This window comes from Drosophila mojavensis, unplaced genomic scaffold (genome assembly GCF_018153725.1).
Source record: "Drosophila mojavensis isolate 15081-1352.22 unplaced genomic scaffold, ASM1815372v1 contig_81, whole genome shotgun sequence".
Taxonomy (NCBI): Eukaryota; Metazoa; Arthropoda; class Insecta; order Diptera; family Drosophilidae; genus Drosophila; species Drosophila mojavensis.
In genome coordinates this window covers 2,533,323-2,546,868 of record NW_025318907.1, presented here as the reverse complement: position 1 = coordinate 2,546,868, position 13,546 = coordinate 2,533,323, and the positions used below count along the sequence as shown (strand labels likewise).

Here is a 13,546-nt window from a genome sequence, read left to right as displayed (position 1 = left end):
AATTCTCTGTATCAAAACTGCAAATACTCAATCTTTTATTTTATTTTTTTATTTTTTTTATTTTGAGATACACATCAATTCATCCTAACTGATGTAGCTAATATAGAAGGTGTGTTCGACCAATGACATCTCTGTACTTGACCTATGATAAGATTGTAAGGGCTTTCAATAAAATCAAAAATGAAATACAATTCACAACAAAATAATATTCAAACCCTTTTATTATCGGAAAACTTTTGGGAATGAGTCCGTGCTGACCTAACCGCTGCCAGGGACTTGCCACGGATGAGGTGGTCGTGAAGCGACTGCTAAAGCGGCCACAAGAATCAGTGCGAGCTTCATGTTTGAGATTTAGTCTTCTTCAACTATGTAGAATATCAAATTAGGTTGAGCTTATACTCGTATAGCGATATTCTTGAGTGTGCCTGACTGCATTCGAAATGGTTATATAATGAATAGAAATAAATGCTTTTATTTAATTATCTGCTTATATAATCTCAGGCAGATGGCAATTTGGTCTTCCAATGGCGTTTTATGTAAGAACAATTTAAATATTTATTTTAATACCATTACAAATTCAATCAGCTACAGTCATCTAAAAACAGTTCCATTCTTGCTCCATGAAACTCTTTCTACTTCTCTGTACTTTAATAGCTATCCTGCTCTATCCGGAGTCCTTAGAAGAAAAGTAACTAAAATGAAAAAAAGAAAGATATATATATATATGTAAGAACAATATCAAATTTTATATAGCAAGTTAGAAATCTCTAGTTGAGAGTGATCGACTACGAGATCTCCTGAGGCCTTCGAGAAATTAATACTTTTCCGCTTACTCAAGGAACAACACTTGCATGAATATCTTCATGCAATTTTGAGATCATGATTAAAACGATGATATGCGTATATTTTCCAAACAAGACTCCAGTAGTTCAAATACGCATTGTACAAATTTAGGTATTCGGCAGTATTGATGCTAGAGACCTGAAATATGATATATATACTCGGGCTGACCTCCCAAGACTAAAAAGCTATGGCGGATAATTTTCATATTTTTGGAGCATAGGCTTCCAAATTTTGCAGGCACGTTAACTTCAGCTCGTTTTAAGAACTGGTAATAAATGAGTAGAGTAGTAGGGGCGTGGCCAATCGGGAAAAACTGCATTTTCTACAGTATCAGAGCTAAACTTAGCTGCTAAATTGCTGATGGGATGTGAATGAGTATTCTCTAGTTGGTAACACCCCACTGCAACATTCTATTTTTTTTTTATACCCTGAACCCATTTTCAATGGGAAATCAGGGTATAATGGTTTTGTTGAAATGTATGTAACAGGGAGAAGGAGGCGTGGCAGACCCCACAAAGTATATATATTCTTGATCAGGGTGACGAGCTGAGTTGATTTGGCCCTGTCCGTCTGTCTGTCCGTATGTATGTATGAACGCGTCGATTTCAGAAGATATAAGAGCTAGAGACTTCAAATTTTTTTTTAAATGTCCGTAATTACAGCGCGCATATCAAGTTTATCATTAAAAATCGATAACTCATCTCGATCTTTTTTTTATCGAAAAAAACCCTTATCGAAAACCAGTTATAAAATTATATCTTCTACACCTTTATTGCTAGAGTCTCCAAATTTTTAATGTATGCTTACGTGCAATTTATACAATTTCGGTTTTTGTTAAAATTAACCCCCACCTCTAAATTCACCCCCTCACCATCACTTTTGTAAAAAGCGTATTTCAAATACTAGAGACTTGTGCTTTGGCAACATGCATATTCATGTTATAATCATAATCTGAAAGTTTCATGAAGATCGTACGTCCATAAAAAAAGTTATTAAACAATTAAGTTCTCATAGTAAGCGCACACTGCAGCCCATGCGTGTTTATGCGTGGGTGCTTGTTGAGGTAAGTGCAACTGCGGATATAAGTTTAAGCGAGCTGAATAGTCAAATACTTGTTTTAAGCTGACTCAAATAAGCTCGGCTTAATGACTAAATCAATTACAACTTATTTTCTATAGTGAGTGCATTTTTGAGATTCTCAAGCGAATGAGACAATCGAGAAGCTATTGCCAGGCAATCTCATTATGAATGCAATTATACAAGTTTGTGTTTCATGTTTTCCCTTATCGTCGGATACAACTGAGAACAGCAACAACAACAATAATAACAATTAGAGACTGGGCAGCCTTGTGCATGGGCGCTGAGTCTCTTCGCAATTAGTCTTTGATGCGAATTTGGGTAGAATAAACGTGTTTTAACATGATTTCAATTCATCTGAAGCCAGTTTTACGCATCGCAGCCTTGTGCCCATGTTGTTGTTGTTGTTGTGGATGCATTTCTCGTTGGCACTGTGCGCAGCCAACACGATTCATCTGAAACACAAAACTCCTCCAATTGTAGCCGAATCGATGAGAACGGAGAGCGGCAGTGCGGGGGACGATTTACATCTGGCAGAGGGATTCTTATTGCAAAAGAATGAGACCAGCCGATCCGCTTTGCATAGAAGTACACAGGTGCAGCAAATAAAGAAGAAGCTCACAAGCAACAATCTCCCTACGGATCAACAGCTCCTTCACATGGAGACAGCACCTTCAACCGTCAAGCCCGCAGAGATCATAGAGGAAACGTCTAAAATTGATCCACTAACCGTTGAGATCTGACCACGCATTACACTGGATACGCTCCCCATCTGCGGAAGTGGCCTTAAGCTTTTTGGAAATCATTGTCGCAAGGGAGGCCTAGAGTGGTTCATAATAAACGCGCATGCAATAAGCTTGAGTTTTTATGGGGGCATTGAGTACAAAAACAGCGAGTACTTTGAAGCTTTTGCAGCTTATGCTAATGCTGCCTCCGAAAGCTTTTCATTTTTCCATTTTCCAGATTGGCATCTTGAGGTTAAGCAGCTTTATTTTTACTTCAATGATCAGTGCATTAGGAATAACGTACAAAGTATGAATTAATCAATTTATTATTGATAATATTTTTATAGTTCCATGATAAATGCAATACATATTGTTAACCTTGGATACCTTAAGGAGGCTTAGGAGACTGCAGCTAATTGAATTCGTATAAATTGAATTTGCGTACTACCGATCAATTATTTCCGGTTAACAGACCTAAGAACTGTTCAACAGATGTAAATAATGATCGACTAGCTGTTACTCTGGACCTCTATAACTTGAATTTTTTTAATATTTTCAAATAAGCCCAACAAGAATCCAAAAAATTACTAAAGAAAAGAACGCGAAATCATAGGAGACGGACATTAATCTCTACATGTTTTATTTTTACTGTATTTTAATAAAACTGGACTGTACCAGAGTCTCGACTAAATCGAAAAAAAATTCGTCTGGATAATTTGAATTTCTGTGTAAGAAACTAACGGAAAACTAAGCGCAGCTAATATCCCAAAATCAATTGATGAGACAATTTCTTAAAATCTCTAAAAGCAATCTCTTAAAAGCAACTAGAATCGGAAAGTTCTCTCGGTATAAATAAGATAAATATGTATATGCACATATGAGAGCGAGCAGCCGATCTCGGCATATCAGTTCCGTTGAAATCTGATTTAGAAACAATATTTGAAAACCTTTCGATGAGCTGATTTAAGTCGCACTTTAGCAAACGACGCCAACAGAAGCTCGTGAGCAGCGAAGTCGTGAATATGGAAGCTAAGGACGGCCTCTTATCGCTGGGCTGGCTGCTGATAGCCCTGCTAAATGCGCAGCTATTGCAGGCCTATGCAGCAAATGATGAAGCATTCAATCTCAGCTATCACAACACTGCCGAACCAAAATCTGATCAACTTAATACAGTGGATGACAATATTGCTTCAATTTTCAAAACAGACTTCACATTTCGCAACCAGAATGAAGGCAATGAAGCTCAAGGATCTAAAGACCCCAAGGGCAAAGCCGTAATTATTCAACCGGAATCGATTGAGGAACGCAACCTACTTGACACGAATCCCATATGCCCCGAAGGAACCGAACTATGGGGCGGACACTGTCGCCAGAAGGCTTGAAGCATAGCCTAGTTAGCCAAACAAACTAAGACTTTTTTTCTGATTCGATATAAATATGTATGTATATTAAAGTTTCCATAAAACCCAACCCACATTGGCTATAGTTAATGTATTTGATATCAGATATAATTTGAATAAATGATCATTCAAAGAGTCAAATTTACCAAAATATAATTTCTATCATAATAAAACAATATCTCCAGATTCGATTTGTATTAATTTCTGTTATCAGTTAATTAAGAAATACTAGAAACTAAAGCGTGATGAAATTTTTTCACTCAGTTAAATCAACTCTGACTGTAAAGTTTTCTTTTAATCGAATTTTATTATTTGTTAATATTGATTATTACAAATTTATTTATTTAAATCTCCAATTATAATTATAATTTATTACTTTATGTTTGATTCAGTAAATGTGTATATGGGCACCGTTTGTTTACTCATCGCGAAGAGTTAGTAAAAAGCGAAAATTATTACCCCAATATACAAAATAGGAATATATCTAAGAATTAAAAGCACTCGAATTTTTTGTCTAGGCTACAAACGGGCTTTTTCCATCTACATATACATACATTTATGTATATATTTATGATTCATCATCATCAAAACCAAATGGAGAAAAAATGATCAAAATAATAATGTCAATAAGAAGTAGAAGTAGGCTAGGCTAAATGATTTTGAGTTATAGTGGAGTCTGGGCATATACGAACAGGCGGCACTGTAGAGTTTTCTCAGCTCGGCTTTTAACAACTCGAGCAGTTGGAAAGGAGCTTTTACTTTCTAGTTTGGAACTGTAAAGCGTACTAGCTTCTAAAATGTACTTTGCTGTTGCTTTTTTTTGTTTGTTTGTATATTGAGTTCTTATCGCTAGTACCTGTACTACGAAAATCTGCTCGGACGCTCTTTGATCCACTCCATGCGCGTCGCGATTCAGTCTCTCAAGTTCAGTGAAAGCAGCCAAACGCGACAGCAGTTGAAAGCCGTACACATGCTGATCTTGGGCATTGTTTCTTGGAATATCTTTATCGACCAGACGCGCGTGGTCGACGATCGCCTCGTGTTCCCCAATGACGACTTCTTCGACTACAACAGGACTGCAGCATACAATATTGCTATAGCTGACAATAGTACTATAGTTGATGACGGCACCACTGTGGACGTGCTGCATCCGGTGGGCAGCAATGTAACTACAACGGAGCTGCCCACGGTGGACCACCGCTTAGTGTTGGGCAGCGTGGCCAAGTGCCCGCCGGGTCAAAAACTGCATGCGGGTCAATGTCGCTTTGGGGCTGAGCTAACTCTTTAAATAAAAACATATTTAGTCGTACAATTATTACGTTTGTGTGACAAATTAATTGCCTTGCATATGTTATCTGTTCATTGAGTTAGGGAATTGCAAAGTAAGAGGCACAGCGGCTCTTGATTGAACTCACTCGTGAAATAGTCTCCCAAACGAAAAGTAAATAAATTTGTATTTAACTCTCTTCCTCGCATCTAGTGAAATAATATAAAAAATTTTGTAAATTCAGTTATTAAAATTTTTTTATGTGTTAATGTTAAAATAAGAGCTAACCAAAATTACTATAATATATAGGAGCCATAAATTGTTTACTCCCTCTAGCTTGTGTACCACAAGTACGAGTATAGAAAATATTCGTTTCCTGCAATGTCCGTCTTGCTGTCCGTCTGTCTGTATAAACGCAGTTTATTTCTGCGCTATTGAAGCTAGAGACTTGAAATATGATATATAATCTTGGGCTGACCACCCAAGACCAAAAAGCTATGGCGGACATATGTCCGCCCACAGGAAGCGTGGCAAACCGCAAAAGTTTATATCTCCTGCAATTTACGAGCTAGAAGCCTCAAATTTGCAAGAGGCAAGGATACTCCCATGGAGTTAATAAAATACTAATAATAATTCTCTGTATCAAAACTGCAAATACTCAATCTTTTATTTTATTTTTTTTTTTTTTTTTTTTTGAGATACACATTAATTCATCCTAACTGATGTAGCTAATATAGAAGGTGTGTTCGACCAATGACATCTCTGTACTTGACCTATGATAAGATTGTAAGGGCTTTCAATAAAATCAAAAATGAAATACAATTCACAACAAAATAATATTCAAACCCTTTTATTATCGGAAAACTTTTGGGAATGAGTCCGTGCTGACCTAACCGCTGCCAGGGACTTGCCACGGATGAGGTGGTCGTGAAGCGACTGCTAAAGCGGCCACAAGAATCAGTGCGAGCTTCATGTTTGAGATTTAGTCTTCTTCAACTATGTAGAATATCAAATTAGGTTGAGCTTATACTCGTATAGCGATATTCTTGAGTGTGTCTGACTGCATTCGAAATGGTTATATAATGAATAGAAATAAATGCTTTTATTTAATTATCTGCTTATATAATCTCAGGCAGATGGCAATTTGGTCTTCCAATGGCGTTTTATGTAAGAACAATTTAAATATTTATTTTAATACCATTACAAATTCAATCAGCTACAGTCATCTAAAAACAGTTCCATTTTTGCTCCATGAAACTCTTTCTACTTCTCTGTACTTTAATAGCTATCCTGCTCTATCCGAGAGTCCTTAGAAGAAAAGTAACTAAAATGAAAAAAAAAAAGATATATATATATATGTAAGAACAATATCAAATTTTATATAGCAAGTTAGAAATCTCTAGTTGAGAGTGATCGACTACGAGATCTCCTGAGGCCTTCGAGAAATTAATACTTTTCCGCTTACTCAAGGAACAACACTTGCATGAATATCTTCATGCAATTTTGAGATCATGATTAAAACGATGATATGCGTATATTTTCCAAACAAGACTCCAGTAGTTCAAATACGCATTGTACAAATTTAGGTATTCGGCAGTATTGATGCTAGAGACCTGAAATATGATATATATACTCGGGCTGACCTCCCAAGACTAAAAAGCTATGGCGGATAATTTTCATATTTTTGGAGCATAGGCTTCCAAATTTTGCAGGCACGTTAACTTCAGCTCGTTTTAAGAACTGGTAATAAATGAGTAGAGTAGTAGGGGCGTGGCCAATCGGGAAAAACTGCATTTTCTACAGTATCAGAGCTAAACTTAGCTGCTAAATTGCTGATGGGATGTGAATGAGTATTCTCTAGTTGGTAACACCCCACTGCAACATTCTATTTTTTTTTTATACCCTGAACCCATTTTCAATGGGAAATCAGGGTATAATGGTTTTGTTGAAATGTATGTAACAGGGAGAAGGAGGCGTGGCAGACCCCACAAAGTATATATATTCTTGATCAGGGTGACGAGCTGAGTTGATTTGGCCCTGTCCGTCTGTCTGTCCGTATGTATGAACGCGTCGATTTCAGAAGATATAAGAGCTAGAGACTTCAAATTTTTTTTAAATGTCCGTAATTACAGCGCGCATATCAAGTTTATCATTAAAAATCGATAACTCATCTCGATCTTTTTTTATCGAAAAAATCCCTTATCGAAAACCAGTTATAAAATTATATCTTCTACACCTTTATTGCTAGAGTCTCCAAATTTTTAATGTATGCTTACGTGCAATTTATACAATTTCGGTTTTTGTTAAAATTAACCCCCACCTCTAAATTCACCCCCTCACCATCACTTTTGTAAAAAGCGTATTTCAAATACTAGAGACTTGTGCTTTGGCAACATGCATATTCATGTTATAATCTTAATCTGAAAGTTTCATGAAGATCGTACGTCCATAAAAAAAGTTATTAAACAATTAAGTTCTCATAGTAAGCGCACACTGCAGCCCATGCGTGTTTATGCGTGGGTGCTTGTTGAGGTAAGTGCAACTGCGGATATAAGTTTAAGCGAGCTGAATAGTCAAATACTTGTTTTAAGCTGACTCAAATAAGCTCGGCTTAATGACTAAATCAATTACAACTTATTTTCTATAGTGAGTGCATTTTTGAGATTCTCAAGCGAATGAGACAATCGAGAAGCTATTGCCAGGCAATCTCATTATGAATGCAATTATACAAGTTTGTGTTTCATGTTTTCCCTTATCGTCGGATACAACTGAGAACAGCAACAACAACAATAATAACAATTAGAGACTGGGCAGCCTTGTGCATGGGCGCTGAGTCTCTTCGCAATTAGTCTTTGATGCGAATTTGGGTAGAATAAACGTGTTTTAACATGATTTCAATTCATCTGAAGCCAGTTTTACGCATCGCAGCCTTGTGCCCATGTTGTTGTTGTTGTTGTGGATGCATTTCTCGTTGGCACTGTGCGCAGCCAACACGATTCATCTGAAACACAAAACTCCTCCAATTGTAGCCGAATCGATGAGAACGGAGAGCGGCAGTGCGGGGGACGATTTACATCTGGCAGAGGGATTCTTATTGCAAAAGAATGAGACCAGCCGATCCGCTTTGCATAGAAGTACACAGGTGCAGCAAATAAAGAAGAAGCTCACAAGCAACAATCTCCCTACGGATCAACAGCTCCTTCACATGGAGACAGCACCTTCAACCGTCAAGCCCGCAGAGATCATAGAGGAAACGTCTAAAATTGATCCACTAACCGTTGAGATCTGACCACGCATTACACTGGATACGCTCCCCATCTGCGGAAGTGGCCTTAAGCTTTTTGGAAATCATTGTCGCAAGGAGGCCTAGAGTGGTTCATAATAAACGCGCATGCAATAAGCTTGAGTTTTTATGGGGGCATTGAGTACAAAAACAGCGAGTACTTTGAAGCTTTTGCAGCTTATGCTAATGCTGCCTCCGAAAGCTTTTCATTTTTCCATTTTCCAGATTGGCATCTTGAGGTTAAGCAGCTTTATTTTTACTTCAATGATCAGTGCATTAGGAATAACGTACAAAGTATGAATTAATCAATTTATTATTGATAATATTTTTATAGTTCCATGATAAATGCAATACATATTGTTAACCTTGGATACCTTAAGGAGGCTTAGGAGACTGCAGCTAATTGAATTCGTATAAATTGAATTTGCGTACTACCGATTAATTATTTCCGGTTAACAGACCTAAGAACTGTTCAACAGATGTAAATAATGATCGACTAGCTGTTACTCTGGACCTCTATAACTTGAATTTTTTTAATATTTTCAAATATAGGCTTTTTTAAATTAAAATTGACTCTCATTTTTGTCAATAGCTTTAAGAAATAAATAAATAAATAAGCCCAACAAGAATCCAAAAAATTACTAAAGAAAAGAACGCGAAATCATATGAGACGGACATTAATCTCTACATGTTTTATTTTTACTGTATTTTAATAAAACTGGACTGTACCAGAGTCTCGACTAAATCGAAAAAAAATTCGTCTGGATAATTTGAATTTCTGTGTAAGAAACTAACGGAAAACTAAGCGCAGCTAATATCCCAAAATCAATTGATGAGACAATTTCTTAAAATCTCTAAAAGCAATCTCTTAAAAGCAACTAGAATCGGAAAGTTCTCTCGGTATAAATAAGATAAATATGTATATGCACATATGAGAGCGAGCAGCCGATCTCGGCATATCAGTTCCGTTGAAATCTGATTTGGAAACAATATTTGAAAACCTTTCGATGAGCTGATTTAAGTCGCACTTTAGCAAACGACGCCAACAGAAGCTCGTGAGCAGCGAAGTCGTGAATATGGAAGCTAAGGACGGCCTCTTATCGCTGGGCTGGCTGCTGATAGCCCTGCTAAATGCGCAGCTATTGCAGGCCTATGCAGCAAATGATGAAGCATTCAATCTCAGCTATCACAACACTGCCGAACCAAAATCTGATCAACTTAATACAGTGGATGACAATATTGCTTCAATTTTCAAAACAGACTTCACATTTCGCAACCAGAATGAAGGCAATGAAGCTCAAGGATCTAAAGACCCCAAGGGCAAAGCCGTAATTATTCAACCGGAATCGATTGAGGAACGCAACCTACTTGACACGAATCCCATATGCCCCGAAGGAACCGAACTATGGGGCGGACACTGTCGCCAGAAGGCTTGAAGCATAGCCTAGTTAGCCAAACAAACTAAGACTTTTTTCTGATTGGATATAAATAAAATATATAAATTGGCTATAGTTAATGTATTTGATATCAGATATAATTTGAATAAATGATCATTCAAAGAATCAAATTTACCAAAATATAATTTCTATCATAATAAAACAATATCTCCAGATTCGATTTGTATTAATTTCTGTAATTAACTGATATTAAGAAATACTAGAAACTAAAGCGTGATGAAATTTTTTCACTCAGTTAAATCAACTCTGACTGTAAAGTTTTCTTTTAATCGAATTTTATTATTTGTTAATATTGATTATTACAAATTTTTTTATTTAAATCTCCAATTATAATTATAATTTATTACTTTATGTTTGATTCAGTAAATGTGTATATGGGCACCGTTTGTTTACTCATCGCGAAGAGTTAGTAAAAAGCGAAAATTATTACCCCAATATACAAAATAGGAATATATCTAAGAATTAAAAGCACTCGAATTTTTTGTCTAGGCTACAAACGGGCTTTTTCCATCTACATATACATACATTTATGTATATATTTATGATTCATCATCATCAAAACCAAATGGAGAAAAAATGATCAAAATAATAATGTCAATAAGAAGTAGAAGTAGGCTAGGCTAAATGATTTTGAGTTATAGTGGAGTCTGGGCATATACGAACAGGCGGCACTGTAGAGTTTTCTCAGCTCGGCTTTTAACAACTCGAGCAGTTGGAAAGGAGCTTTTACTTTCTAGTTTGGAACTGTAAAGCGTACTAGCTCCTAAAATGTACTTTGCTGTTGCTTTTTTTTGTTTGTTTGTATATTGAGTTCTTATCGCTAGTACCTGTACTACGAAAATCTGCTCGGACGCTCTTTGATCCACTCCATGCGCGTCGCGATTCAGTCTCTCAAGTTCAGTGAAAGCAGCCAAACGCGACAGCAGTTGAAAGCCGTACACATGCTGATCTTGGGCATTGTTTCTTGGAATATCTTTATCGACCAGACGCGCGTGGTCGACGATCGCCTCGTGTTCCCCAATGACGACTTCTTCGACTACAACCCCACCGTGGGTGATAACAGGACTGCAGCATACAATATTGCTATAGCTGACAATAGTTGATGACTATAGTTGATGACGGCACCACTGTGGACGTGCTGCATCCGGTGGGCAGCAATGTAACTACAACGGAGCTGCCCACGGTGGACCACCGCTTAGTGTTGGGCAGCGTGGCCAAGTGCCCGCCGGGTCAAAAACTGCATGCGGGTCAATGTCGCTTTGGGGCTGAGCTAACTCTTTAAATAAAAACATATTTAGTCGTACAATTATTACGTTTGTGTGACAAATTAATTGCCTTGCATATGTTATCTGTTCATTGAGTTAGGGAATTGCAAAGTAAGAGGCACAGCGGCTCTTGATTGAACTCACTCGTGAAATAGTCTCCCAAACGAAAAGTAAATAAATTTGTATTTAACTCTCTTCCTCGCATCTAGTGAAATAATATAAAAAATTTTGTAAATTCAGTTATTAAAATTTTTTTATGTGTTAATGTTAAAATAAGAGCTAACCAAAATTACTATAATATATAGGAGCCATAAATTGTTTATTCCCTCTAGCTTGTGTACCACAAGTACGAGTATAGAAAATATTCGTTTCCTGCAATGTCCGTCTTGCTGTCCGTCTGTCTGTATAAACGCAGTTTATTTCTGCGCTATTGAAGCTAGAGACTTGAAATATGATATATAATCTTGGGCTGACCACCCAAGACCAAAAAGCTATGGCGGACATATGTCCGCCCACAGGAAGCGTGGCAAACCGCAAAAGTTTATATCTCCTGCAATTTACGAGCTAGAAGCCTCAAATTTGCAAGAGGCAAGGATACTCCCATGGAGTTAATAAAATACTAATAATAATTCTCTGTATCAAAACTGCAAATACTCAATCTTTTATTTTATTTTTTTTTTTTTTTTTTTTGAGATACACATTAATTCATCCTAACTGATGTAGCTAATATAGAAGGTGTGTTCGACCAATGACATCTCTGTACTTGACCTATGATAAGATTGTAAGGGCTTTCAATAAAATCAAAAATGAAATACAATTCACAACAAAATAATATTCAAACCCTTTTATTATCGGAAAACTTTTGGGAATGAGTCCGTGCTGACCTAACCGCTGCCAGGGACTTGCCACGGATGAGGTGGTCGTGAAGCGACTGCTAAAGCGGCCACAAGAATCAGTGCGAGCTTCATGTTTGAGATTTAGTCTTCTTCAACTATGTAGAATATCAAATTAGGTTGAGCTTATACTCGTATAGCGATATTCTTGAGTGTGTCTGACTGCATTCGAAATGGTTATATAATGAATAGAAATAAATGCTTTTATTTAATTATCTGCTTATATAATCTCAGGCAGATGGCAATTTGGTCTTCCAATGGCGTTTTATGTAAGAACAATTTAAATATTTATTTTAATACCATTACAAATTCAATCAGCTACAGTCATCTAAAAACAGTTCCATTTTTGCTCCATGAAACTCTTTCTACTTCTCTGTACTTTAATAGCTATCCTGCTCTATCCGGAGTCCTTAGAAGAAAAGTAACTAAAATGAAAAAAAGAAAGATATATATATATATGTAAGAACAATATCAAATTTTATATAGCAAGTTAGAAATCTCTAGTTGAGAGTGATCGACTACGAGATCTCCTGAGGCCTTCGAGAAATTAATACTTTTCCGCTTACTCAAGGAACAACACTTGCATGAATATCTTCATGCAATTTTGAGATCATGATTAAAACGATGATATGCGTATATTTTCCAAACAAGACTCCAGTAGTTCAAATACGCATTGTACAAATTTAGGTATTCGGCAGTATTGATGCTAGAGACCTGAAATATGATATATATACTCGGGCTGACCTCCCAAGACTAAAAAGCTATGGCGGATAATTTTCATATTTTTGGAGCATAGGCTTCCAAATTTTGCAGGCACGTTAACTTCAGCTCGTTTTAAGAACTGGTAATAAATGAGTAGAGTAGTAGGGGCGTGGCCAATCGGGAAAAACTGCATTTTCTACAGTATCAGAGCTAAACTTAGCTGCTAAATTGCTGATGGGATGTGAATGAGTATTCTCTAGTTGGTAACACCCCACTGCAACATTCTATTTTTTTTTTTATACCCTGAACCCATTTTCAATGGGAAATCAGGGTATAATGGTTTTGTTGAAATGTATGTAACAGGGAGAAGGAGGCGTGGCAGACCCCACAAAGTATATATATTCTTGATCAGGGTGACGAGCTGAGTTGATTTGGCCCTGTCCGTCTGTCTGTCCGTATGTATGAACGCGTCGATTTCAGAAGATATAAGAGCTAGAGACTTCAAATTTTTTTTTAAATGTCCGTAATTACAGCGCGCATATCAAGTTTATCATTAAAAATCGATAACTCATCTCGATCTTTTTTTATCGAAAAAATCCCTTATCGAAAACCAGTTATAAAATTATATCTTCTA

General features: G+C 36.7%; 4 long non-coding RNA genes across 4 annotated transcripts; all 4 read right to left on the bottom strand.

Moving 5' to 3' along the window:
• Positions 1 to 2: 2 nt before the first annotated feature.
• Positions 3 to 430, bottom strand: LOC122757760. The gene is made up of 2 exons (XR_006357900.1): positions 216 to 430; positions 3 to 142 (listed from the first exon to the last, which is right to left on the bottom strand). It is a non-coding gene; the product is annotated as an uncharacterized LOC122757760 (long non-coding RNA).
• A 26-nt stretch (positions 431 to 456) lies between these two features.
• LOC122757761 lies at positions 457 to 1,258 on the bottom strand. Its single transcript, XR_006357902.1, has 2 exons — positions 834 to 1,258; positions 457 to 692 (listed from the first exon to the last, which is right to left on the bottom strand). It is a non-coding gene; the product is annotated as an uncharacterized LOC122757761 (long non-coding RNA).
• A 4,687-nt stretch (positions 1,259 to 5,945) lies between these two features.
• Positions 5,946 to 6,607, bottom strand: LOC116804108. The gene is made up of 2 exons (XR_004364132.2): positions 6,159 to 6,607; positions 5,946 to 6,085 (listed from the first exon to the last, which is right to left on the bottom strand). It is a non-coding gene; the product is annotated as an uncharacterized LOC116804108 (long non-coding RNA).
• A 5,339-nt stretch (positions 6,608 to 11,946) lies between these two features.
• On the bottom strand, positions 11,947 to 12,791 carry LOC122757791. Its single transcript, XR_006357947.1, has 3 exons — positions 12,777 to 12,791; positions 12,159 to 12,635; positions 11,947 to 12,085 (listed from the first exon to the last, which is right to left on the bottom strand). It is a non-coding gene; the product is annotated as an uncharacterized LOC122757791 (long non-coding RNA).
• Positions 12,792 to 13,546: the final 755 nt, after the last annotated feature.